This window comes from Rhinatrema bivittatum, chromosome 19 (assembly GCF_901001135.1).
Source record: "Rhinatrema bivittatum chromosome 19, aRhiBiv1.1, whole genome shotgun sequence".
In the NCBI taxonomy this organism is placed as follows: domain Eukaryota; kingdom Metazoa; phylum Chordata; class Amphibia; order Gymnophiona; family Rhinatrematidae; genus Rhinatrema; species Rhinatrema bivittatum.
Genome location: NC_042633.1, coordinates 206,045 through 230,535, shown reverse-complemented (window position 1 = coordinate 230,535; position 24,491 = coordinate 206,045). Strand labels below are relative to the sequence as shown.

Sequence of the window (24,491 nt, the reverse complement as noted above, 5' to 3'; positions counted from 1 at the left end):
ACCAACCATGCTCTCTGTCACCCCGTCTCTCACACACACATTCTCTCTCACCGGCATGCCACAGGACCCGCGCCGTTTGAGGCGAAGATGAAGGCCCGGCGCAGCGTTGACTGCCCACGGGAGCCTTCCATTTTTGCCTTGAGCAGAAAATAGCAGCGGAGACCCCGGCATGCTGCAAATGGAGCGTGTCCCGCGGCGCACGCTCTGTTCGCGGCGAACATGAAGGCCCAGGTGCGCCGATCGCGGCACATGGAGGCCATCCCTTTTCGCTGCGAATGGCCTTCATATTCGCCGCGAGCGGAGCATGTGCCGCGGAACGCGCTCCGTTCGCGGCATGCAAGGGTCGCCTCTTCTATTTTCTGCCTGTCCTGCGATGGCCGCTGTCCTTCCGGTTTTGAATAATCTTCCGGCGAGGGAGGAAATCAGCGAGGTGAGAGAGGAAATCTGTGGGAAGGAGGAATTCTGCCCAAAATCTGCATTCTGCAGTAGTGCTGAATTCTAGAGATGTGAATCGTGTCCTCGATCGTCTTAACGATCGATTTCGGCTGGGAGGGGGAGGGGAATCGTATTGTTGCCGTTTGGGTGTGTAAACTATCGTGAAAAATCGTTAAAATCATGAGCCGGCACACTAAACCCCCCTAAAACCCACCCCGACCCTTTAAATTAAATCCCCCACCCTCCCGAACCCCCCCCCCAAATGCTTTAAATTACCTGGGGATCCGGCGGTGGTCCAGAACGGCGGCGGTCCGGAACGGCCCCCTCAATAGAATCGTGTTGTCTTCAGCCGGCGCCATTTTTCAAAATGGCCGCTGCAAAATGGCGGCGGCCATAGACAAAAACGATTCGACGGAGGAGGTCGTTCCGGACCCCCGCTGGACTTTTGGCAAGCCTTGTGGGGGTCAGGAGGCCCCCCCAAGCTGGCCAAAAGTTTCCTGGGAGTCCAGCGGGGTTCCGGGAGCGATTTCTTGCCGCGAATCGTTTTCGTACGGAAAATGGCGCCGGCAGGAGATCGAGTGCAGGAGGTCGTTCAGCGGCGGTCCGGAACCCCCGCTGAATGACCTCCTGCAGTCGATCTCCTGCCGGCGCCATTTTCCGTACGAAAACGATTCGCGGCAAGAAATCACTCCTGGAACCCCGCTGAACTCCCAGGAAACTTTTGGCCAGCTTGGGGGGGCCTCCTGACCCCCACAAGACTTGCCAAAAGTCCAGCGGGGGTCCGGAACGACCTCCTCCGTCGAATCGTTTTTGTCTATGGCCGCCGCCATTTTGCGGCGGCCATTTTGAAAAATGGCACCGGCTGAAGACAACACGATTCTATTGAGGGGGCCGTTCCGGACCGCCGCCGTTCTGGACCACCGCCGGATCCCCAGGTAATTTAAAGCATTGGGGGGGGGTTCGGGAGGGTGGGGGATTTAATTTAAAGGGTCGGGGCTGGGTTTTAGGGGGTTTTAGTGTGCCGGTTTTCCTGCCCTCCCCCTTCCCCCGATTTACGATTTTTTAACGATAAATCGGGGGAATTGGTATTGTATCGTGGCCCTAACGATTTTTTGACGATTTAAAATATATCGGACGATATTTTAAATCGTCAAAAAACGATTCACATCCCTACTGAATTCCCCCAGGAGTACCTCTTGTAGCTGGTGTTGTGACATGGCCGCTGTACTGCGTGTTTGAGCCTCCAAGGCAGCCAGGGAGCCACCTGCGCCATCTATTGGCGGGCTGGGGAACATGTGCAAGCACTGACGGACACACTACCAAGCCCGATATATTATGGATTATGCACACACTTCTAATTTTCCAATTCTGCTTCCTTTTATATGAGATATATATGGTAATTGGTAAGTGTATTTTTGAATTGGCCAATACGTTTATTTTTCCTCCTACATTTACTCACTAGCTAAGCTATATAATAAGGGCTTCTTTGCTTGTGTGTTGCTTTTGTTTGGTGTGAGGAGACGAGAACTACCCAAAGCAACTAGGGAATTTTACTGTATGCTCAACAATTTGTTGAAGTTTACACAATCTTATATTGTTTAAATTATTTTAATTCATGTTTCATTGAATAAATAATATCATACTAATTATGACTCATACATACTTCCTTTATTAATTCATACTTCATTCACACCATCCATACACATCCCCCTATAAATACCCCACATTCCCCTAAATCTCAATTAAAATACTTCCATCTTTTTCATTTTTTAACTAATATCAAAGCCCCCCTGCTGATGTGCAAAACAAGAATTTTTTCTTGAACAGTCAAGTGTATATCAAACCTCCTTCTCATGCAAGGATCCAAATGTCTCTCTCTGTAATGTTCCAACTCTTCTTCAAATGTCCACGTTCCTCTCTGAATAGTGTTCCAACCCTGCTTCAAAATGCTCATGGATGTGTATGGATGTGTATGGATGCTCATGGATGTGTATGGATGTGTATGGATGCTCATGGATGTGTATGGATGTGTACGGATGTGTATGGATGCTCATGGATGCTCATGGATGTGTACGGATGTGTATGGATGTGCATGGATGCTCATGGATGTGTATGGATGTATATGGATGCTCATGGATGCGTATGGATGCGTATGGATGTGTATGGATGTGTATGGATGCTCATGGATGCTCACGGATGTGTATGGATGTGTATGGATGTATATGGATGTGTATGGATGCTCATGGATGCTCATGGATGTGTATGGATGTATATGGATGCTCATGGATGTGTATGGATGTATATGGATGCTCATGGAGGTGTATGGATGTGTATGGATGCTCATGGATGTTCATGGATGTTTATGGATGCTCATGGATGTGTATAGATGTGCATGGATGTGTATAGATGTGCATGGATGTGTATGGATGCTCATGGATGCTCACGGATGTGTATGGATGTGTATGGATGCTCATGGATGTGTATGGATGGTGTGAATGAAGTATGAATTAATAAAGGAAGTATGTATGTCATAATTAGTATGATATTATTTATTCAATGAAAAAAACTTTGAAACATGAAATAAAATAATTTAAACAATATAAGATTGTGTAAAGTTTAACAAATTGTTGCGCATACAGTAAAATTCCCTAGTTGCTTTGGGTAGTTATCATTGTGAGATAACAAGGGAAAATCGGTGTTTATAATTTGAGTGAGGAGAGGAGAAACATCAGCTCTTTATTCAATCTGCTAGATCTATTATATCAACCTACTCGATTTTTTATTGATTTATTGTATCAGTGAATTAATAATTAATTACTAGGTGGTGATTGATACTAAATAATATTAAATAATATCAGTCTTTCTTGTTAAGGGGAAGCTCCTAGCTATAGTGCTACTAGCATAGGTAGCTAGCTTAGCTAGCTGCTATTCCTAGCTAGCTAGGCTACTAGCCTAGTGTCACTGTCTGGCTAGTGGCTACTACATTTAGCAGAATTAGCAGCACTGCAGCATTATTCAAACCTAGGTAGGCACCAGTCACATCAGTGCTTTCTGTGCAGTGCAGCAGTAGTGTTTTAGTAGATTTGTATTTATATTATCAATCAATCAGCATTAGCTGCAGCTGGTGATCAATTGATACTAAAATATCAGTCTAACTACTAAACTACTGTCTTGTCTTACTGCTGTGCCAGTGTGTTGGTGCTGGACTTGTACTTGCAGCTTGACTGAGCTTGGCTGGTGGCCAGTGGCCATAAATCACCAGTAGCACTAATGTAATGTTTTGTTAAGGGGTAGCTCACTCCTATAGTGCTACTTACTTAGTGCTAGCTAGCTAGTTATCTATCCTAGTGTCACTAGCCAGTGACGTGTCTGTCACTCACACAATATCCTATCCTTCCTCTGTCCTGTGCTCTGGGGCTATTAGCTGGCATTGGTATAAAGTTTTAAAAATACCAAGCTAGTGTCTCATTCACTACTGCTGTGACAGCTCACTTGTTTTGTGCTGAACTTGCACTTGCAGCTTGATTGAGCCTGGCTGGCGGTTATAAATCACTCAGTTATTTACTAATAGCGCTAGTATAATTTCCTGTGCTCTGGGGCTATAGTATTACTGTCTAAGGCTATACAGTTTTAAAATGTTTGGTGGTAAGAAGAAGAGTGATACTGGAAAGAGAAGTCTGCCAGTCCCTAGAAAAAAACTGTGATTTGAGAAGAACGATACCCCTTCTAATGCAGCTAATATAGAAGCGCAAGGTAACTTGCAGGACAAGGAAGGAGCAAAATCAGAAAAATGTGAGGGAAAGGTGAAAGTCAAATCTGGGCAGCTGCAGCACACTTTATTATTAGATGAAGTGCTAGAGAAAGTCTTGAATAAAGAATAAGATTTTGATGATGACTCTGAGGAGGAGGATGACGATGTAGATGATCAGGTTTTTTTTGGCTAGTACAAATTCTGAGGAGGAGGAGGAGAACACCACCAATGACAATGTACTGTCAGATGGTGGTAATGGACATGGTAGTCCGATTGCAAAAAGCACTGCCAGTGCCAGTATCATCCCTAAACCATTTGAAGTTAATACAACAACAACTTCTTCTGCTACTTCTTGTACTACTAGTACTATGACAATAAGTGTCCAGCCTAGAGTAAGGGACAGTAGAAAGACATCTAACATTTGGAATCATTTTAATGTTGTGGCTGATCGGAGATTTGCCAGATGTATCCATTGTAAAAGGATGGTGAGCCGTGGAAGAATTCTTGGAAATCTTACTAACAGCAACATGAAATATCACCTTGAAAGAGAACATAGAGCACTGTTGCTTGCAGAAGAAGCTGCAGGAAAGCCACAGAAGGAAATTAGTTCCGAAGATTGTGTGTATCTGAAGCAGATGCAGTCTCCTTCTCCTCTTCCCTGGCAGCAGCGGCAAGCTACTATTGAGTAGATGGGGTGGTGTCCTTCTGCAATTTCACAGACTAGGAAGCAAGTAATATCCAAAGTTTTGACACGACAGATTGCTGTAATGATTGCTGAGGATGATCAGCCTGTTACGCTCGGGCTGTGTTCTGGTGTTGTGAACACCACCCAGAAGGGTGGCTCCAGGTGGAGAGAGACAGGGATGGCTGGAAACAGTGTCAGAGTCCAGGCTGGGTCAGGGCAGGCGGCAGGTAACAGTGTCAGAGTCCAGGCTGAGTCAGGGCAGGCGGCAGGTAACAGTGTCAGAGTCCAGGCTGGGTCAGGGTACCTAGTAGTAAGGCAAAGAGCCCGAAGGCCACACACACACGTACGGCAGGGCAGAGGGCCCGTAGGCAACACACGGATGCAGGGCAGAGGGCCCTACGGCCACACACACACACGGCAGGGCAGAGGGCCCATAGGCCACACATGGACACAGGGCTGAGAGCCTGAAGGTCTCACACACACACACGGCAGGGCAGAGGGCCCGTAGGCCACACACGGACACAGGGCAGAGTGCCCGAAGGCCTCACACACACACACACGGCAGAGCAGAGGGCCCGAAGGCTTCACTCACATGGCAGGGCAGAGGGCCCGAGGACCGCACGTGCAGTAAGCAAGGCCAGGCAGGGCAGGGCAGAAGTCCCAAAGACCATACACAGCGCAAGGTAAGGCAAAGCAGGGTAGAAGGCCCGAAGGCCACACACAGTGCAAGGCAAGGGAAAGCAGGGTAGAAGGCCCGAAGGCACACACAGCGCAAGACAAGGCAAAGCAGGGTAGAAGGCCCGAAGGCACACACAGCGCAAGGCAAGCAAGGAAGGCTAGAGCAGGGAGCCCAGGCGAGCTCGATGCCGAAGCACCGAGGGAACTGTCAGCCAGGGTTATAAAGGGAAGACCAGAACATAGAGTGAACAAGGGAGATGGACTGGGTCTGTCAGGAGAGCCAGCTCTAGAGGGACATCTGGTGGTGAGGCGGTTGCACAGCAGCCATAGCCGTAACAGTACGCCCCCCCCCCCCAAGGCCTCCCCCTCCTCCTGGGTCCCATCTTTGCAGGGGGTACTCAATAATAAAGTCAGACCCCTCCTGGGGTGAAGCGGCAGGTTCAACTCCTTCCCGAGGCAGCAAGGCAGTCCATAACCCCTCCTGGGGTGATAAGGCAGACACAAACCCAACCTGGGGCAGCAAAATAGTCCATAACCCCTCCTGGAACAAGGCGGCAGGGTTAGACCCCTCCTGGGGCAGCAGAGGCGGTGCAGATTTCCATAACCCCTCCTGGGGCCAGGCAGCAGGGTTAAACCCCTTCTGGGACAAAGCGGCAGGTTCAACTCCTTCCTGAGGCAGCAAAACAGTCCATAACCCCTCCTGGGGTGACAAGGGGAACACAAACCCCACCTGGGGCAGCGAAATAGTCCGTAACCCCTCCTGGGGCAAGGCGGCAGGATTAGACCCCTCCTGGGGCAACAGGGCAGGTACTGACCCCTCCAGGGACGACAGCAGGCCCGGTCCGGACCCCTCCAGGAACAGCAGCTGGACCGGTATAGACCCCTCCAGGAACGGCAGCTGGACCGGTACGGACCCCTCCAGGGGCGGCAGCTGGACCGGTACGGACCCCTCCAGAGGCGGCAGCAGCAGGACCGGTTCAAACCCCTCCAGAGGCGGTAGCAGGCCCGGTCCGGACCCCTCCAGGGGAGGCAGTTGGACCGGTACGGATCCCTCCGGGGACGGCAGCTGGACTGGTTCGGATCTCTTCGGGGACGGCAGCTGGGCTGGTTCGGACCCCTCCGGGGACGGCAGCTGGGCCGGTTCGGCAGGCTCAGACAGCTCCATAACAAGGTCTGTCAGTAGGACTGGTTCTGATCCCTCCGGGGACAGCAGCAGGACCGGTTCGGACCCCTCCAAGGGCGGCAGCAGGACCAGTTCGTACCCCTCCAGGGGCGGCAGCAGGACCGGTTTGGACCCCTCCAAGGGCGGCAGCTGGATCGGTTCAGGCCCCTCCGGGGACGGCAGCTGGACCGGTGCGGACCCCTCCATTGGTGGCAGCTGGGCCGGTTCAAACCCCTCCAGGGGCGGCAGCAGCAGGACCGGTTCAAACCCCTCCAGGGGCAGCAGCTGGATCGATTCAGGCCCCTCCAGGGACGGCAGCAGGACCGATTCAAAGAATATACTGATGAACTGAGTGCAGCTACGGCCACGTTAGGTGATATCATCCCTGTAATATATGATCTGGAGCAGGTATTAGAAGAATTTCTGCATCAGCCAGAATTCTCGAAGGAAGTGTTGCAGCTTGTGAAATGCTTAAAAGAGCAAGTACAGAAAACGTTGAAACCTGTAATGGAAAGGGATTGCTATATGTGAGCCGCTATGTGTGACCCACGTGTGAAAGACAATTATGCTCTCAAGTGCAATGCTCTTGCATACTGAAAACATAAGTTGATTAAAATAGTTTTAAAGATTTCAACTCTAACTCCATCCTGCTCAACTGCTTCCACCAGCTGCTCCCCTGTCATGATGACACCCCAGCCTCCTCCCAAATTTCATCAAATTGGTGTCATTTCAAAGGCAAGAGCAAGACTTGGCAGAATTGTGACTGGTGGTGCTGCTAACCAGCAGCAATACCTGCAAGAGAAGTTTGCAGAAATGCATGTGAAGAGTTTTCTCTCTGAGCCAGTTCAGAGCATGGAGTCAGATCCCCTGAGATATTGGGCAGAAAAAGCTTCAATGAGGCCTGATCTTGCCATAGTAGCACAACACTTTCTTTCCTACCCACCCACCAGTGTGCAAAGTGAAAGAGTATTTTCATTGACAGGGAACATTGTGAGTCCACACCGTGCACGTTTGAATCCAGACTTAGTAGAGGAATTGGTTTTCATCAAAATGAACCTTCCGCTGCTTGGGAATCCGAACATACCCTGTGACTGGGAGGAGGAGTGAGTCTCTTGTCTAGGCCCGGGATGCAAGGTCGGTTGGGGATGCAGCAGGACGGAATGTTCATCATGTCTTGTGACTCCCGAAATGGCTTCTTCATGCGTCCCCGACACCGCCCGTTAGGGCGCACTACAGTCTGCCAGCCAGTCAGCCCTGATCCTGCCTCTTGTCCAGGCCAGAGATGCAATGTCGAAGGCTAGAAGAGAGGCCATGCTCTCTGTGCAGCTGTGTTCCCAGCACCACCCGCTGGGGCACCCGGCACTGTGCCGCTGACATACCACAGTGCCGCAGCTGCCTCTTGTAACCCCCGGCAGAAGCCAGTCCGGGAGTCACAAGGCATATGGTGAAACGCCCATTCCTGCTGCGTCCCCGCACCACAGCCTGCCAGCCAGTCAGCCAGTCTCTCTCGCCCACATACAGACACAACACACACACAGGCCTCTCACTCCCACGCTCTCTCTCTCACCCACAGACAGACACAACACGCAGACAGGCTTCTTACTCCCATGCTCTCTCTTGCCCACAGACAGACACAACACGCACACAGGCTTCTCACTCCCACATTCTCTCTTGCCCACAGATAGACACAACACGCACACAGGCTTCTTACTCCCACATTCTCTCTCGCCCACAGACAGACACAACACGCACACAGGCTTCTTATTCCCACGTTCTCTCTCACCCACATACAGACACAACATGCACACAGGATTCTTATTCCCACGTTCTCTCTCGCCCACAGACAGACACAACACGCACACAGGCTTCTCACTCCTACACTCTCACCCACCTCCAAGGCCAGACCCAGCTGGGTTCCTTCCTCTGCCTCCCCCAGCATCCACCTCCGAGGCCGGATCCAGCCGGGTTCCTTCCTCTGCCTCCTTTCCACCAGCGTCCACCTCCGAGGCCGGACTCAGCTGGGTTCCTTCCTCTGCCTCCTTTTCCCCAGAGTCTATAGTATTTTCCAAAACAAAATAATTGTGTGAATGAAGTATGAAAGAATTTCATAGCCAATGCAATAAAGTAAGTGCAAACTAAGACCTTCAGAAATAGTAAAAAAGAAATATTAGAAAAAGAAAAACTGAGCCCCCAGCAGTTGTGTATGTGTTTTTGTCATCTGAAGGATTTTTTTTTATGATTCTGCTTTCCTTACTCCTACTTTAGTATCACAAACATTACATGTGCTGCTTTAATTGGCTGCCTTGCTCATGCAGTGCACTCGTTGCAATAGCTTGAGCTTTTCTCTTTCTGCCCATATGCGCTTTTCTCTTTCTGCCCATATGGATTTACCAATAAAAAACTTCACGGCAATAATTCTGCCGGTCCCCAGTCTCTCCGGTGTAAGAAGGTCCAAGCCGCACACCACTTCGGCACACGCGGCTTAGGCGTGGTGCCGGCTTAGGCGTGGCGCTGGCGGCAGCGGGGTGCCGCTCCTCCGCAGTTCTTATAGTCAAAGGGGTGTACGTCCAAGCTGATGTCACAGGTCAGTGACCACTGCTCTCTCGTCTAGGAGCAATCACCAAGGCAACTGCTCTATATGTTAGAAATGTAAAGAAAAGCAAAAGAAAATTGAAACCTATCTGGTTCTCAAAGGAGGTGGCTGACAAAATTAAAGCGAAAAGAACAGCATTCAAGAAATATAAAGGATCCCAAAGGGAGGAGCACAAAGAAGAATATTTGTATCAACTGAGGGAGACAAAGAAATTAATCAAGTTGGCAAAAAGTCAAGCAGAAGAGAGGATTGCCAAGGAGATAAAAAATGGTGACAAAACATTTTTCAGATACATCAGCGAAAAGAGAAAGGTCCAAAGTGGTATAGTGAAATTGAAAGGTGGTAATGATCAATGTGTGGAGAGAGACGAAGAAATGGCAGAAATATTAAACGAATACTTCAGCTCTGTGTTCACTAAAGAAGACCCTGGAGAAGGACCATCTCTATGTTGATTTTGTGGATCCTTGGGCCGATCGGAACCGAGGGATGGAATACTGTGCGGGTTGCAGCAGTGGTCCCGACCGGGACCACTGCTGCAACCCGCCTTCAGCGGCGGAGGCAGACTCGTGGATGGCCGAAGGGAGAAGCACTGAGGACCCCATGCGACCAAGGGCTCCGAAGAGGAGTGACGTGGAAGTAAGGCTGTCCTGGTGGTAGAAGATCTTCGCCCTGGAAGCCGATACCCCCCCGAGAGGAGCTCGTAGGAGTCCGGCCGCTGGGACTTAGGAGGTTCACCCTGGAAGCCGGTGCCCCCCCAGGAGGAGCCCGTAGGGGCCCGGCCGCTGGGACTTAGGAGAGTCTTCGGAGATGGAGTCAGTGGGTCGTACCTCACCAGGCCAGGGAATCACCGTCAGCCGATCCGAGTCAGGAGCCAGAGAAACGTCGTCAGCCGATCCGAGTCAAGAGCCAGAGAACACCGTCAGCCGATCCGAGTCAAGAGCCAGAGAACACCGTCAACCGATCCGAGTCAGGAGCCAGAGAACGTCGTCAGCCGATCCGAGTCAGGAGCCAGAGAACGTCGTCAGCCGATCCGAGTCAGGAGCCAGAGAACACAAGGAAGAAGCCAGGAACTCCGCAACAGGAACTAGAAAACCAGAGAACCTTGTTGCAAGGCAGGGAGGTGCTGGGCTGTAGGGCTTAAGTAGCCCTGCAGCGTCTGACGTCATCCAGGGGTGGATCCGGGCTTTCCCGCGCTGGTCCCTTTAAGTGAGGGGCAGGGACGCGCACGCGCGCGTCCAGGGGCGGAGCCAGCCGCGGGGAACGCCGGCGAAGAAGAGGAGGCCGGGTCGTGGTGCCCACGGGTCCTGCAGGCCCAAGTGAGGACGGCTCGCGCCGTGGACACTGCGCCCGAGGTCCCTGCAGCCCGGCAAGCGGGGAGCCCGAGGCGGAACCGCGGCAGGGTAAGCGCCGGTCCCGGGGCCGTCCCAGGACCGCAACAGTAACCCCCCTCCCACGCCCCCTCCCGGGGGGCCGCGGTTTGGCCGGATGTGTCACGTGAAATTGGCGAAGGAGATCCTTATCCAGAATGTGCGAGGAGGGCTCCCACGAGTTCTCCTCCGGGCCATATCCCTCCCAGGACAGGAGGTACTCCCACCGATGGTGGTTGTGACGAACATCCAACACCTCCTTCACCATGTACGTGTCATCCTGGTCGGTGGAGGAGAAGGAAGGCTCCGGTGGGCGAGGCCGAAACCGAGAGAGTACCAGCGGCTTGAGTAAGGACACATGGAAGACATCGTGGATCTTGAGAGTAGAAGGCAAGCGCAACCTGTAGGACACTGCCCCTATGCGTTCGGCCACCGGGAAGGGTCCTATATAACGAGGTGCCAACCTCATGGAAGGGGTTCGCAGGTGGATGTGTTTGGTGCTGAGCCATACTTTAGTGCCGGGTAGGAAGACTGGGGCGGGTCGGCGTGATCGATCCGCGTATTTCTTGAACCGCGCCGCAGTCCTGCGAAGCCTCTCTTGAGTGGTTAGCCAGAGGCGGTGTATCTGGCTAGCCGTTAGTTGCGCCGCTGGTGAGGAGGTCATGACTGGCAAGGGCAACGGAGGCTTAGGAACCCTTCCATAGACACTTGGAAGGGGGCCTGTAGCATAGCGGAGTGTTTGTGGCGATTATACGAAAACTCAGCCCATGGTAGAAGGGCAACCCAGTTGTCCTGGAGTTCTCCTACAAAGGCTCGGAGGAATGCCTTCAGAGTCCGGTTCGTTCGTTCAACCTGTCCGTTGCCCTGAGGATGAAAGGCCGTGGTGAGATCCAACTTTACCCCGAACTTTTTGCAGAGTGCCCTCCAGTATTTTGCTGTAAATTGGGGACCCCGGTCAGAGGTTATATGCAACGGCAATCCATGCAGCCGGAAGACATGACGGACGAACAGTTCCGCTAGCTCAGGAGCTGTGGGCAACTTGGCCAGTGGCACAAAATGGGCCATTTTCGAGAAGCGGTCAACAGTGACCCAAACCACCGTCTTACCCTCGGACGGGGGCAATTCCACCACAAAATCCGTAGAGATGTGAGTCCACGGTTCCGTGGGTACGGGGAGTGGCTGGAGGAGACCCCAAGGACGCCCTGGTAAGGGTTTCTGCTGCGCGCACGTGGGACAAGACTGCACATATAGTCGGACATCCTCCTTCACCCGTGGCCACCAATAGAATTCAGTGAGAAGTTAAAGAGTCCGGGCAATCCCCGGGTGGCCGGCCGTCAGAGAATCGTGCGCCCAGGCTAGGACCCTCTTTCTCGAGCGTGCGGGGACCACCGTTTTCCCTGCTGGCCCAAGTTCGGTGGCTGCCAGTTGAATCTTAGCCGGATCCAGAATGTATTGAGGAAGTTCAGAGGCATCCTCGATCTCAGTGGCGTGTGAGAGGGCATCTGCCCTAACATTCTTGGCCGCCGGTCGGTACCGAAGGGAGAAATTGAACCGACTGAAGAAGAGGGACCAGCGTGCCTGCCGGGGGTTGAGCCTCTGAGCATGAGATAAATATTCCAAGTTTTTGTGGTCCGTATAAACGATGATGGGATGTTGGGCCCCCTCCAGCCACTGGCGCCACTCTTCAAATGCTACCTTGATGGCCAGTAGTTCCTTGTCCCCGATACCGTAATTCTTCTCGGTGGGTGAAAACTTACGAGAGAAGTATGAACAGGGCCATGATCTACCATCCTTGGAGATCTGGGCCAGGACAGCCCCAACTGCCACACTGGAGGCATCCACCTCCACTATGAATGGGCGTAGGGGATCTGGATGTCGGAGGCAGGTGTCCTGAAGGAAAGCCTCCTTAAGATCCTGGAAGGCCTGTATGGCGGTTGGGGTCCATTTTCGTGCATCGGCACCCTTGCGAGTGAGGGCGGTTAGAGGCGCCACCAGGCTGGAATACCGTGGGATGAACTGGCGGTAAAAATTGGCGAAGCCTAGAAAACGCTGAAGAGCTTTTACTCCCAAGGGTTGAGGCCAATTCTTGATGGCAGCTACTTTCTCCGGGTCCATGCGGAACCCCGTGGAAGAGATGATGTACCCTAGGAAGGGCAGAGATTCTTGCTCGAACTGGCATTTCTCTAGTTTGGCATACAAGTGGTTCTCCCTTAACCTCAGCAGAACTTGACGAACGTGTTGATGATGTGACTCGAGGTCCCGAGAATAGATTAAGACGTCGTCTAAGTATACGATGACGGAGGTATATAGGAGGTCGCGCAGTACCTTGTTCATCAGATTCTGGAATACCGCCGGGGCGTTACAGAGCCCAAATGGCATGACGAGATATTCGTAATGGCCATCCCTGGTATTGAACGCGGTCTTCCATTCGTCTCCTGGGCGGATCCGTACGAGATTGTACACCCCCCTGAGGTCTAGCTTGGTGAATACCCGAGCCCCTTGAAGACGATGTAAGAGCTCGGGGATCAGGGGCAATGGATAGCGGTCCCGACGAGTGATCTGATTCAGACCCCGGTAATCAATACAGGGGCGTAGGGACCTGTCCTTTTTCCCTACAAAGAAGAAGCCGGCCCCTGCCGGAGACTTAGATGGCCTGATAAACCCTCGGTCCAAGTTCTCCTTAATATATGCGGATATAGCCTTGGTCTCCGGGAGAGACAGGGGGTAGACCCTTCCTCGGGGCGGTGTGGTTCCTGGCAGTAAGTCAATGGCACAATCAAAGGGCCGATGCTCCGGGAGTAATTCGGCCTTCTCCTTCGAGAAGACATCGCTGAAGGCTTGATACTGGCCTGGTATAGTTAATGGTGTGGTAAGGAGAGGAAGTGTAGACACCGGACGAGCAGGAAGGCAATGATGGGTACATGATGGACCCCAGGAGGTAATCTGAAGGGAGGACCAGTCAATCACCGGTGAATGTTCCCTCAGCCACGGCAGGCCCAGGATGACTGGGTGGATGGATTTTTCAAGGATGAGGAACGAGATCTCCTCCTGATGGAGAACGCCGACTTGGAGTTTGAGAGGACGGGTACGCGTGGAGATGGCCCCGGGTAGCGGGGTCCCCTGGATGGAAGAGACACGCACGGGCGGTTTCTGGGGCAGGACCCTGAGCTGAAGCTGTTGTACAAGGTCTTGAAGGATAAAATTGCCCCCGGAGCCGGAATCGATCAAGGCCAAGGTGTCAAACCCACCCTCCAGGAGACCTAGCCTTACCGGCACGGTACATGGGGAGTTGGAGGAAGTATTGCCTAGAATCAACTCCCCACCTGATTCTAGGTTCGGGCGTTTCCCGGCCGCTCGGTGCAGCAGGCCAAGAAGTGCCCCTTACCTCCACAGTAGAGACACAGTCCTTGGGAGCGCCGACGCCTTCGCTCCTCCAGAGACAAAGGACCCCGACCCAATTGCATGGGTTCCTCCGCCGAAGCGGTTGTGGATGTGGAAGGAGATGACCGTGCCCGAGGCGGAGTGGTCCGGCGAGTAGTCTGCCCTTGGGTGGGCTTACGCTCTCGGAATTGGCGCTGGATACGTCGATCCACCCGACCGGCCAGCTCAATGAGCTCTTGGAGGTCGTCAGGGAGGTCTCGGGCGGCCAGTTCGTCCTGGAGACGGGGAGGCAGACCCTCCAGGAATATTCCGTGCAAGCTGTCGGCGCCCCAGGCCAATTCGATGGCAAGGGTCTGGAATTCCATGGCGTACTCCTCCAGAGACCGGTTCCCTTGTCGAAGCTGAAGTAGCTCTGAGGCTGCCGTGGAGGCCCGAGATGGTTCATCGAAGACTCTTCGAAAGGACGTGATGAACTGCACCAAATTGTTCAGTCGGGAGTCCTGACGCTCCCAGAGAGCTGAAGCCCAGGCCAGGGGCCTCCCATCCAAAAGGGAGATGATGTATGTCGTCTTGACTCGGTCGGACGGGAACTGGGCCGGTAATAAATCAAAGCGGATGTAACATTGATTAAGGAATCCCCGACATGCTTTGGGATCTCCAGAGAATCGGGATGGAGCCGGCATCTGCACCGGAGCGGACGGACCAGGATTGCCTGGCAAGGCGGATGTCGCCGAGCTGGCGGCAGAAGTCCCCTCTACGCGATCCGCTAGACGCTGCACCGTCGACATCAGTGTGTCCAGGCAAATCTGCTGCTGCTGGAGTTTCTGGGCTATACCCGGGATAGCCTTCAGGCCGGCAAGGTCCGCTGGATCCATGGCCTTGCAAACTGTTGATTTTGTGGATCCTTGGGCCGATCGGAACCGAGGGATGGAATACTGTGCGGGTTGCGGCAGTGGTCCCGACCGGGAGGCGGCGGAGGCAGACTCGTGGATGGCCGAAGGGAGAAGCACGGAGGACCCTATGCGACCAAGGGCTCCGAAGAGGAGTGACGTGGAAGTAAGGCTGACCTGGTGGTAGAAGATCTTCGCCCTGGAAGCCGATACCCCCCCCCGAGAGGAGCTCGTAGGAGTCCGGCCGCTGGGACTTAGGAGGTTCACCCTGGAAGCCGGTGCCCCCCCAGGAGGAGCCCGTAGGGGCCCGGCCGCTGGGACTTAGGAGAGTCTTCGGAGATGGAGTCAGTGGGTCGAACCTCACCAGGCCAGGGAATCACCGTCAGCCGATCCAAGTCAGGAGCCAGAGAAACGTCGTCAGCCGATCCAAGTCAAGAGCCAGAGAACACCGTCAGCCGATCCGAGTCAAGAGCTAGAGTACACCGTCAGCCGATCCGAGTCAGGAGCCAGAGAACGTCGTCAGCCGATCCGAGTCAGGAGCCAGAGAACATCGTCAGCCGATCCGAGTCAGGAGCCAGAGAACACAAGGAAGAAGCCAGGAACTCCGCAACAGGAACTAGAAAACCAGAGAACCTTGTTGCAAGGCAGGGAGGTGCTGGGCTGCAGGGCTTAAGTAGCCCTGCAGCGTCTGACGTCATCCAGGGGTGGATCCGGGCTTTCCCGCGCTGGTCCCTTTAAGTGAGGGGCAGGGACGTGCGCGCGCGCGTCTAGGAGCAGAGCCAGCCGCGGGGAACGCCGGCGAAGAAGAGGAGGCCGGGTCGTGGTGCCCGCGGGCCCTGCAGGCCCGAGTGAGGACGGCTCGCGCCGCAGACACTGCGCCCGAGGTCCCTGCAGCCCGGCAAGCGGGGAGCCCGAGGCGGAACCGCGACAGGGTAAGCGCCGGTCCCGGGGCCGTCTCGGGACCGCAACACTCTACACAACAAAAAACTGGAGGGAAGTGGAATAGATGAAAATCCTTTTACAGTAGAAAATGTGTGGGAAGAGCTAAAGAACCTGAAAGTGGACAAAGCCATGGGGCCTGATGGGATACATCCAAGGATATTGAGGGAGCTCAGAGATGTTCTGGCGGGTCCGCTGTGTGACCTGTTCAATAGATCCCTAGAAACGTGAGTGGTGCCGAGTGATTGGAGAAGAGCGGTGGTGGTCCCGCTTCACAAGAGTGGGAACAGGGAGGAGGCTGGCAACTACAGACCGGTTAGCCTCACTTCGGTGGTGGGAAAAGTAATGGAGTCACTGCTGAAAGAGAGAATAGTGAACTATCTACAGTCCGGAGAATTGATGGACCAGAGGCAACATGGATTCACCAGGGGAAGATCCTGTCAGACAAATCTGATTGACTTTTTTGACTGGGTAACCAAGGAATTGGATCGAGGAAGAGCGCTCGATATCATATACTTGGATTTCAGCAAAGCTTTTGATACGGTTCCGCACAGGAGACTGGTGAATAAAACAAGAAGTTTAGGAGTGAGTGCTGAGGTGGTGACCTGGATTGCAAATTGGTTGACGGACAGAAGACACCACTTTCCTGGCTGGCCACCCTCCCCGCGCGATCGGCGTGGACCCATCGGGGTCAGGGGAGGCAGACAAGGCCTCGGCCTCCCGCGCGGCTAGCGGCCCGCGGAGAAAAAAAGAGCAGGAGCCCCGAACCGGCCCAGCGCAGGAGGGACACGCGGTAAGCCCGCCCACCTCCCGACGTCATCTAAAGTGCCCTTAAAGGGCTCAAGACCCACCCAGGCGTCTCGCGCCTGGCGTCGCGCGTCTAAGGAGCGCGACAAAGGGGCCTGCCCCTTTGTGTGCCCCTTAGTGTGCACCAGATCACAGAAGAAGCCACCCCACGCTTATCATCCACCGATATCCCTCCCTCTAGTAACCTAAACGCACCGGCCACAGCTCCCCACAATCACGCACCCACCCTCTCCTCCCTCGCTCATTTCCTCTCCAGCAGTTTTCTAGCCTCACCAACAGTCATCCAGCCTCACCAACAGGCATCCAGCCGCTCCAACAGTCATCCAGCCTCACCAGCAGTCATCCAGCCTCACCAACAGGCATCCAGCCTCACCAACAGGCATCCAGCCGCTCCAACAGTCATCCAGCCTCACCAGCAGTCATCCAGCCTCACCAACAGGCATCCAGCCTCACCAGCAGTCATCCAGCCTCACCAACAGGCATCCAGCCTCACCAGCAGTCAGCCAGCCGCTCCATCAGTCATCCAGCCTCACCAGCAGTCATCCAGCCTCACCAACAGGCATCCAGCCTCACCAGCAGTCAGCCAGCCTCTCCAGTTAATCAACATGATGCAAACCCTCCCTATCCCTATCATTCCACACTCATTCCTCAACAGAGTTAATTCACCCTTACCCAAGACACAACGTTCTAAGAGATCCCTGATCCCCATTATGATTTCCCCTCTAAACCAATTCCTTGGTCTATCCTTAATCACACTAACCCTCCTCAACTCCCAATCTTTGTCAAAAAAATCCCATTTGCTCAACGACTACCTACTGGACACTCAACCGGACCTGTGTGCTATAACTGAAACATGGTTGAAAAACACAGACACACCCCTAATCAACCAATTACCAACTCAGCTATACGACTTCTTCTCCATCACCAGAACTAAAAAAAGAGGGGGAGGATTACTGCTAGCTGCAAAAAAAGAATTAAGACTAACCCAGCACTCAATTAAAACTTCAACCAAACTCGAAATCGGGCTATTTAAATCCACTCAACTCCAAATCTGCCTCATCTATGCCCCGCCTGGGCTCCTAGACTCCGACCCATCGCCTCTCATAGAACTTGTAGCCAAACACATCAATACCAACTCACCAGCGATCCTGCTAGGAGACTTCAACATTCATGTTGATTCCCCATCCCCCTCAGCCAACTGCGAAGCCCTCCTCTCCTCCTTCATGGCCATGGGCTTCAAACAAATCATTAACAAACCCACGCACAAAGCAGGACACACGCTAGATTTAATATTTACGAATGACCAGATCTTGACCACTTATCCTCCTACCTGCACCCCCATCCCTTGGTCAGATCACTCGATTATTGAAACTGAAATATCCATAAAGAAAAAACCCACCACCAACAACACCAAATCCACGATCCAATTTAGAAAAACATGCTCCATGGATGCTCTCAGCAACACGCTCACCAAGGAACTAACTATGCGGACACCGCCATGAACTCCTGGTTAACTATCACCCACGCAGCAGCTGATAAATTATGCCCCTTGACATCCAAACATATTAATCCTGCCCGTACTAACAAAAAACCCTGGTTCTCATCAGAATTAAGAACACTTAAACAAAGCCTTCAACACAAAGAACAACAATGGCGGAAGAATCCCACCACCACTGCACGGGCCTCCTACAAAACCACAATGAGCTACTATAGGGCCACTATTCTTCGTACCAAAAGGGACTTCTACGCCAAAAAAATACACGGCTTCCTGTATGACCCAAAAACTCTCTTCTCATATGTTGCCACACTCACCACCCCTATTCCTCCAGCCATCCCGGAAGAAGAAGCACAAAACAAATCCTCCGAGCTGGCAGTCTTCTTCGACAACAAAATAAAAAATTTACTTATCCCGCTACTATCTTCCAACCCCATTCCCAACTCCCAGCCTCCTTCTGACCAAAACCATGCCCCACTGACACACAAACGGTCTCTAGAATCTTTTGATACTACATCATCCCTGGAAATAGAATCTATCATCAAGAAAATGAAGCCCTCTTCGCACCCTATAGACCAAATCCCGACCAAACTCCTTCTCACAATCCCTAACATCATCGCCAAACCTTTGGCCGACATCATAAACTGTTCACTCTCAAACGGTACTGTCCCGAATGCTTTAAAAACAGCCTCGCTGAAACCATTACTAAAAAAACCCAACTTGGACCCATCTAACCCCACAAATTTTCGCCCTATCGCTAACCTACCTTTCATAGCCAAGCTAATGGAGAAGCTGGTCAATACCAGACTCACTGACTACCTCGAATCCCACAACATACTATATCCATCGCAATTCGGTTTCAGGAAATGCAGAAATACAGAATCTCTCCTTCTCTCATTAACGGACAACATCCTGTTGGGTCTCGACAAAGGTCAATCATACTTACTAGCCCTGCTAGACATCTCGGCAGCGTTCGACACAGTTAACCACACAATCCTCATCAACCGTCTGATGGAAATAGGCATTTCAGGGGCTGCACTCCTCTGGTTAAAATCCTTTCTAAGCGACAGATACTATAAAGTTAAAATAATCAACAAAGAGTCTCACCCTGTAGCTGCCAAACAAGGAGTTCCCCAGGGTTCCTCTCTCTCGCCGACCCTATTCAACATATATCTTCTCCCCCTATGCCAACTCCTCAATAATCTCAACCTCACATACTTCATCTATGCAGACGATGTGCAGATCCTAATCCCCATCAAGGATCCAGTTTCATACACCCTAAACTACTGGAATAGCTGCCTCCACACCATCAACCTCCTTCTCACAAGTCTCTGCCTCGTACTCAATACGTCCAAGACCGAACTGCTAATCATTTCCCCCAATGATAATAACCCGCTAGCCTTCAATACCAACACACCACTAACAAGTCAAGTGAGAAACCTGGGGGCATTCCTACCTCAAAAAATTCATCAACAACACCACCAAAGAAGGTTTTTATAAACTACAGGTACTAAAACAGTTAAGACCTCTTCTACACTTCCACGACTACCGTTCGGTCCTTCAAGCCATACTATTCTCAAAGATTGACTATTGTAATGCTTTGTTGCTAGGTCTCCCGGCCTCTTCTACCAAACCTCTTCAAATGCTGCAAAACGCTGCAGCCAGGATCCTCACAAACTCTCGCCGCATGGACCACATCACCCCGATTCTAAAAATACTCCACTGGCTACCCATTCGCTACAGAATTCTCTTCAAGACACTTACTATTATCCACAAAACCTTATTTCAGGAATCCTCGCTCCAGCTTACCATACCCCTCAAACCACACGCCTCTGCAAGACCCACCAGATCTGCAAACAGAGATTCCCTCCAGGTTCCCCCAAAAAAAGTCCGTTCTCCACAACACCATTGAAAAACGTGCTCTATCAACTGCCGGTCCGCATCACTGGAACTCTCTTCCGCCAGATCTCCGCCAGCAACATTGCCATATCACTTTCAGAAAAAAATTAAAAACTTGGCTGTTCGCCCAAGCATACCCCTGAAGAAACCGCAGGATCACCCCCACAGTTACATACCCCGCGGTTGCGTCCTCCTTCAGCAACTCAAAAAAGGAACTATTTCTCGGCTAACTGCACTTTAATATAACTTGCCTTATATTACACACGACGTAATTTTGTATATAATGCTTACCATGTAAGCACTCACGTTTCTGCTTATTTGCTTTGTTCTCCAGTTAGAAATTGTTTAACCTATCCTTTTTCTCTAACAACCAAGTTCCACATTCCCTGTTATAATGTAATTTCTTGCTTCCATTGTTAACTGGTTTTTTCACCCTAGTTCATTGTAAACCGGTACGATAAGACCTGGTCTTGAGCATCGGTATATTAAAAGAATTTAAATAAATAAATAAATAAATAAATAAATAAATAAATGGAACTTTCTCTGAAGAGAGAGCGGTTTTAAGTGGTGTACCGCAAGGATCGGTGTTGGGACCGGTCCTGTTCAATATCTTTGTGAGCGACATTGCGGACGGGATAGAAGGTAAGGTTTGTCTTTTTGCGGATGACACTAAGATCTGCAACAGAGTGGACATGCCGGAAGGAGTGGAGAGAATGAGACGGGATCTAAGGAAACTGGAAGAGTGGTCGAAGATATGGCAGCTGAGATTCAATGCCAAGAAGTGCAGTCATGCATATGGGGAGTGGAAATCCGAATGAACTGTATTCGATGGGGGGGGAAAGGCACTGTTTGTAAAGACGGTATAGAAATATTTTTAAATAAAAATAAAATAAATGTGCACGGAGCAGGAGAGGGACCTTGGGGTGATAGTGTCTAATGATATGAAGTCTGCGAAACAATGTGACAAGGCGATAGCAAAAGCCAGAAGAATGCTGGGCTGCATAGAGAGAGGAATATCGAGTAAGAAAAGGGAAGTGATTATTCCCTTGTACAGGTCCTTGGTGAGGCCTCACCTGGAGTACTGTGTTCAGTTCTGGAGACCGTATCTACAAAAAGACAAAGACAAGATGGAAGCGGTACAGAGAAGGGCGACCAGGAAGGTGGAGGATCTTCATCGGATGACGTACGAGGAGAGATTGAAGAATCTAAATATGTACACCCTGGAGGAAAGGAGGAGCAGAGGTGATATGATACAGACTTTCAGATACTTGAAAGGCTTTAATGATCCAAAGACAACGACAAACCTTTTCCGTAGGAAAAAAATCAGCAGAACCAGGGGTCACGATTTGAAGCTCCAGGGAGGAAGATTCAGAACCAACGTCAGGAAGTATTTCTTCACGGAAAGGGTGGTGGATGCCTGGAATGCCCTTCCGGAGGAAGTGGTGAAGACCAGAACTGTGAAGGACTTCAAAGGGGTGTGGGATAAACACTGTGGATCCATAAATTCAAGAGGCCGCCAATGAAGAGTGGGGGACTCGCCAGAATGATGGCTACTGCCTGGAAACAATACCCTTATTCAATAAACATATACATGGTTACTGTGACTCCAACATCACTCTAAGCTTCAACAGCAAGAGGAAATATGGAAAAAAGGATTTGCACTCACAAAGAGGGGAGTAGCTGGCTTGTTACGGCGGTTACTACCCCAAACCAAATAAGCCTGATACTTCACTTTCAATGCATATCCAGCATAGTTCTCTGCTTCAACGGCAGGGCTGAAGAAAAACTGATACTTCACACATCCAGCAGAGCTCTCTGCTTCAACGGCAGGGGAGAAGAAAAAAGGGTTCGCACTCACAAAGCGGGGAGTAGCTGGCTTGTTACGGCGGTTGCTACCCCAAACCAAATGTGCCTGATACTTCACTTTTGATGCATATCCAGCATGGCTCTCTGCTTCAACGGCATGGGAGAAAGACTGATAAATCACGCATTTCCAGCATAGCTCTCTGCTTCAACGGCAGGGGAAAAGAAAAACAACCAATAAGGGCTGTATAACATAGTCTGGGTAAAACAAATAAGCATGGGTGTAGCTTGCTTATTGCGGCGGTTACTACCCCTACTACCCCTAATTAATCAAGCTAGACATTTCACTTGGATGCAGCTCCATCTCTGCTCTCTACATTAATGGTGGGGGTGGAAGGGAAATAGAACCAAGAGCTAAGAGAAACAGATAAGTATGAGAGAAAAAATGTGTGAGGCTTGCTGGGCAGACTGGATGGGCCGTTTGGTCTTCTTCTGCCGTCATTTCTATGTTTCTATGTTTCTATGTCTAGAGATGGAAATAATTACCAGCAGTGGCAAAAGACAAATCGCAGGGAGAGCGGACCTCCTCCCTTCTCCTTCCTCCTCCTTTCTATCTTTGAAAAGTAGAGTGGTTGCATTAGGTTCAACTTTTTACTTAAAATTTCCATGTTTATGCTTGATCACTTATAAAGGAAAAAAGTTTGGCATTTGTGGTCCAATTCAGTTAGAAACATTTATAGTGGATAAAAATCAGGTATTAACATCTGAGACAGATGCCTAGAAAAAAAAAGTTATAACTCTCTACTCCTTAAAATTTTCTTTTTCCTTGGTATGTTATTTCTTTTGATGATTATTATCTTCTCCCCAAATTATAGGAGATATGAGCAATGTATTAGTTGATTATTGATATGGAAAAGATATTGTTATGTTATGAATATATTGATGTTACATTGTACAACCTATTTTCCTGTTTTTCAAAATGTATGTCATCAATGAAAATTAATAAAAATGTAAATTAAAAAAAAAGAAATATTAATAATATATAAATTAAATATAATACAATATACATACATTAGAACAATAAAAACAAAAATAGGGGTATTAGCCCTGGTCAGGGTTCATTGCGCTGGACCCTTTCCAGGGTAAGGTGGAGAGGAGGATGGCAACCCGGGAGGAGGATCCTGCTCTGGAGCAGAGGGCACTGGCATCTCCTCCTCACGAGGCACCTCTTGAAGAGGAGGCATCACGTGATGAGGAGATGCCTCCTCTTCAAGGAGTTATAGTATGTACCCCTGAAACCTGTTATTTATGTAAAGCCTGTGGCTGTTATTTGTTTACTTCCTGTATAACCTGTTGTATGTAAAGCCTGTTGCTAATTTATTGTTTACTGTAAACCGAGGTGATGTATATCTATACGTACCGCGGTATATAAGAACCTCTAAATAAATAAATAAATAAATAAATAAATAAATAAATGCCTGGGCCCTCTTCTCCTGAAAGGCCTCCTCCGTGGCTGCCATCCTCTTCTCCATATTCACGCAATGAGCCCTGACCTGCTCTACTCCCTGCAGGATCTCCTCCAGCTTGGCAAACTGTGCAGCGCATGGACAGCTAGGAGGAGATCCTGCAGGGAGTAGAGCAGAACTTGTGCTGGGCCTGGCTGGCTCTCTTGCTGCTGGCACTGCTGCTGGTGAAGGGGTCTGAACGCTTCAACCTGACAAAGGACTTCATGTACCAGAATTCCCTGCTTCATGACGGGTTTACTTACAGTCTGCAATACAGCTGTAATTAGGACATTGAGAAACTCTCTGTCAGCACATTGCACATTTTCATTTTTTTTGGCTTCGCTGTTCTTATTCTCTGATAAGCTTTCACTGCTGTAACCTAGATTAGAACAATGGATGTATTATGTGATGGGCTGTATTACTGCAGACTCGCGAATTCCTTTCCAGAACTGCAAGTCCCAGCAGCCTCTCCTGCAGAACATGGGAGAAGTTTCACGAAAGTTCCAGGGTGTCTAGGGAGGGGGTCAGTAGCCCCTTCAGCTGGAATATGCTTGCTCAGCAATGCTTAGAACGCATGTGTAAAAGATAAGAACTGTAAAGTGCATAAGAGTCTGCTCCTGGAGGGGAGGGGCATGCAGTTGTACTGAGCCTTTGTCTTAGCTGCATCTTGCTGGCAATAAAAGTCTATCTTTACGGATCAGTTGTCTGGACCTCCTTACTGACTAAAAAGAGACGGTTACATTTGGCGAGCCTCAGCCAGGAGGTACCGGGGACGCTATTTTAGCCCCCCAGTTGGTCCAGGGGATTTTGTGGCGGAGTGATCCCCCAGACTTGCCTGGTGAGTGGCCACCGCTGAGTTCAGTGATCAGGTATCTGAGGGGGTCATTCCACGGAGATCCTCTGAGACCTTTGGGCTGGTGATCCGGGAAGAAGGCTTTCATGACGTTCGGAAGAACCCTGCAGGCGAGTATTATGGGAATGATGGGAAAAGTGAAGAATAGCTAAAAGAGTAGCAAATAACCGGTCCATCCGTGAGGGGACCGAGGGGGCTTTGATCACACCCCAAGCGGTGGTTTGGTAGGAATTGCATTCCGAAAGCCA

The 24,491-nt window shown here is 50.8% G+C and overlaps 1 protein-coding gene across 1 annotated transcript in view; it reads left to right on the top strand.

Moving 5' to 3' along the window:
- The window catches only part of LOC115081042 (zinc finger protein 184-like), a gene marked incomplete at its 3' end in the record, with an annotated part of 711,587 nt that overhangs the window by 506,721 nt on the left and 180,375 nt on the right, over positions 1 to 24,491 (top strand). The gene's annotated exons all lie outside the window — the stretch shown is intronic.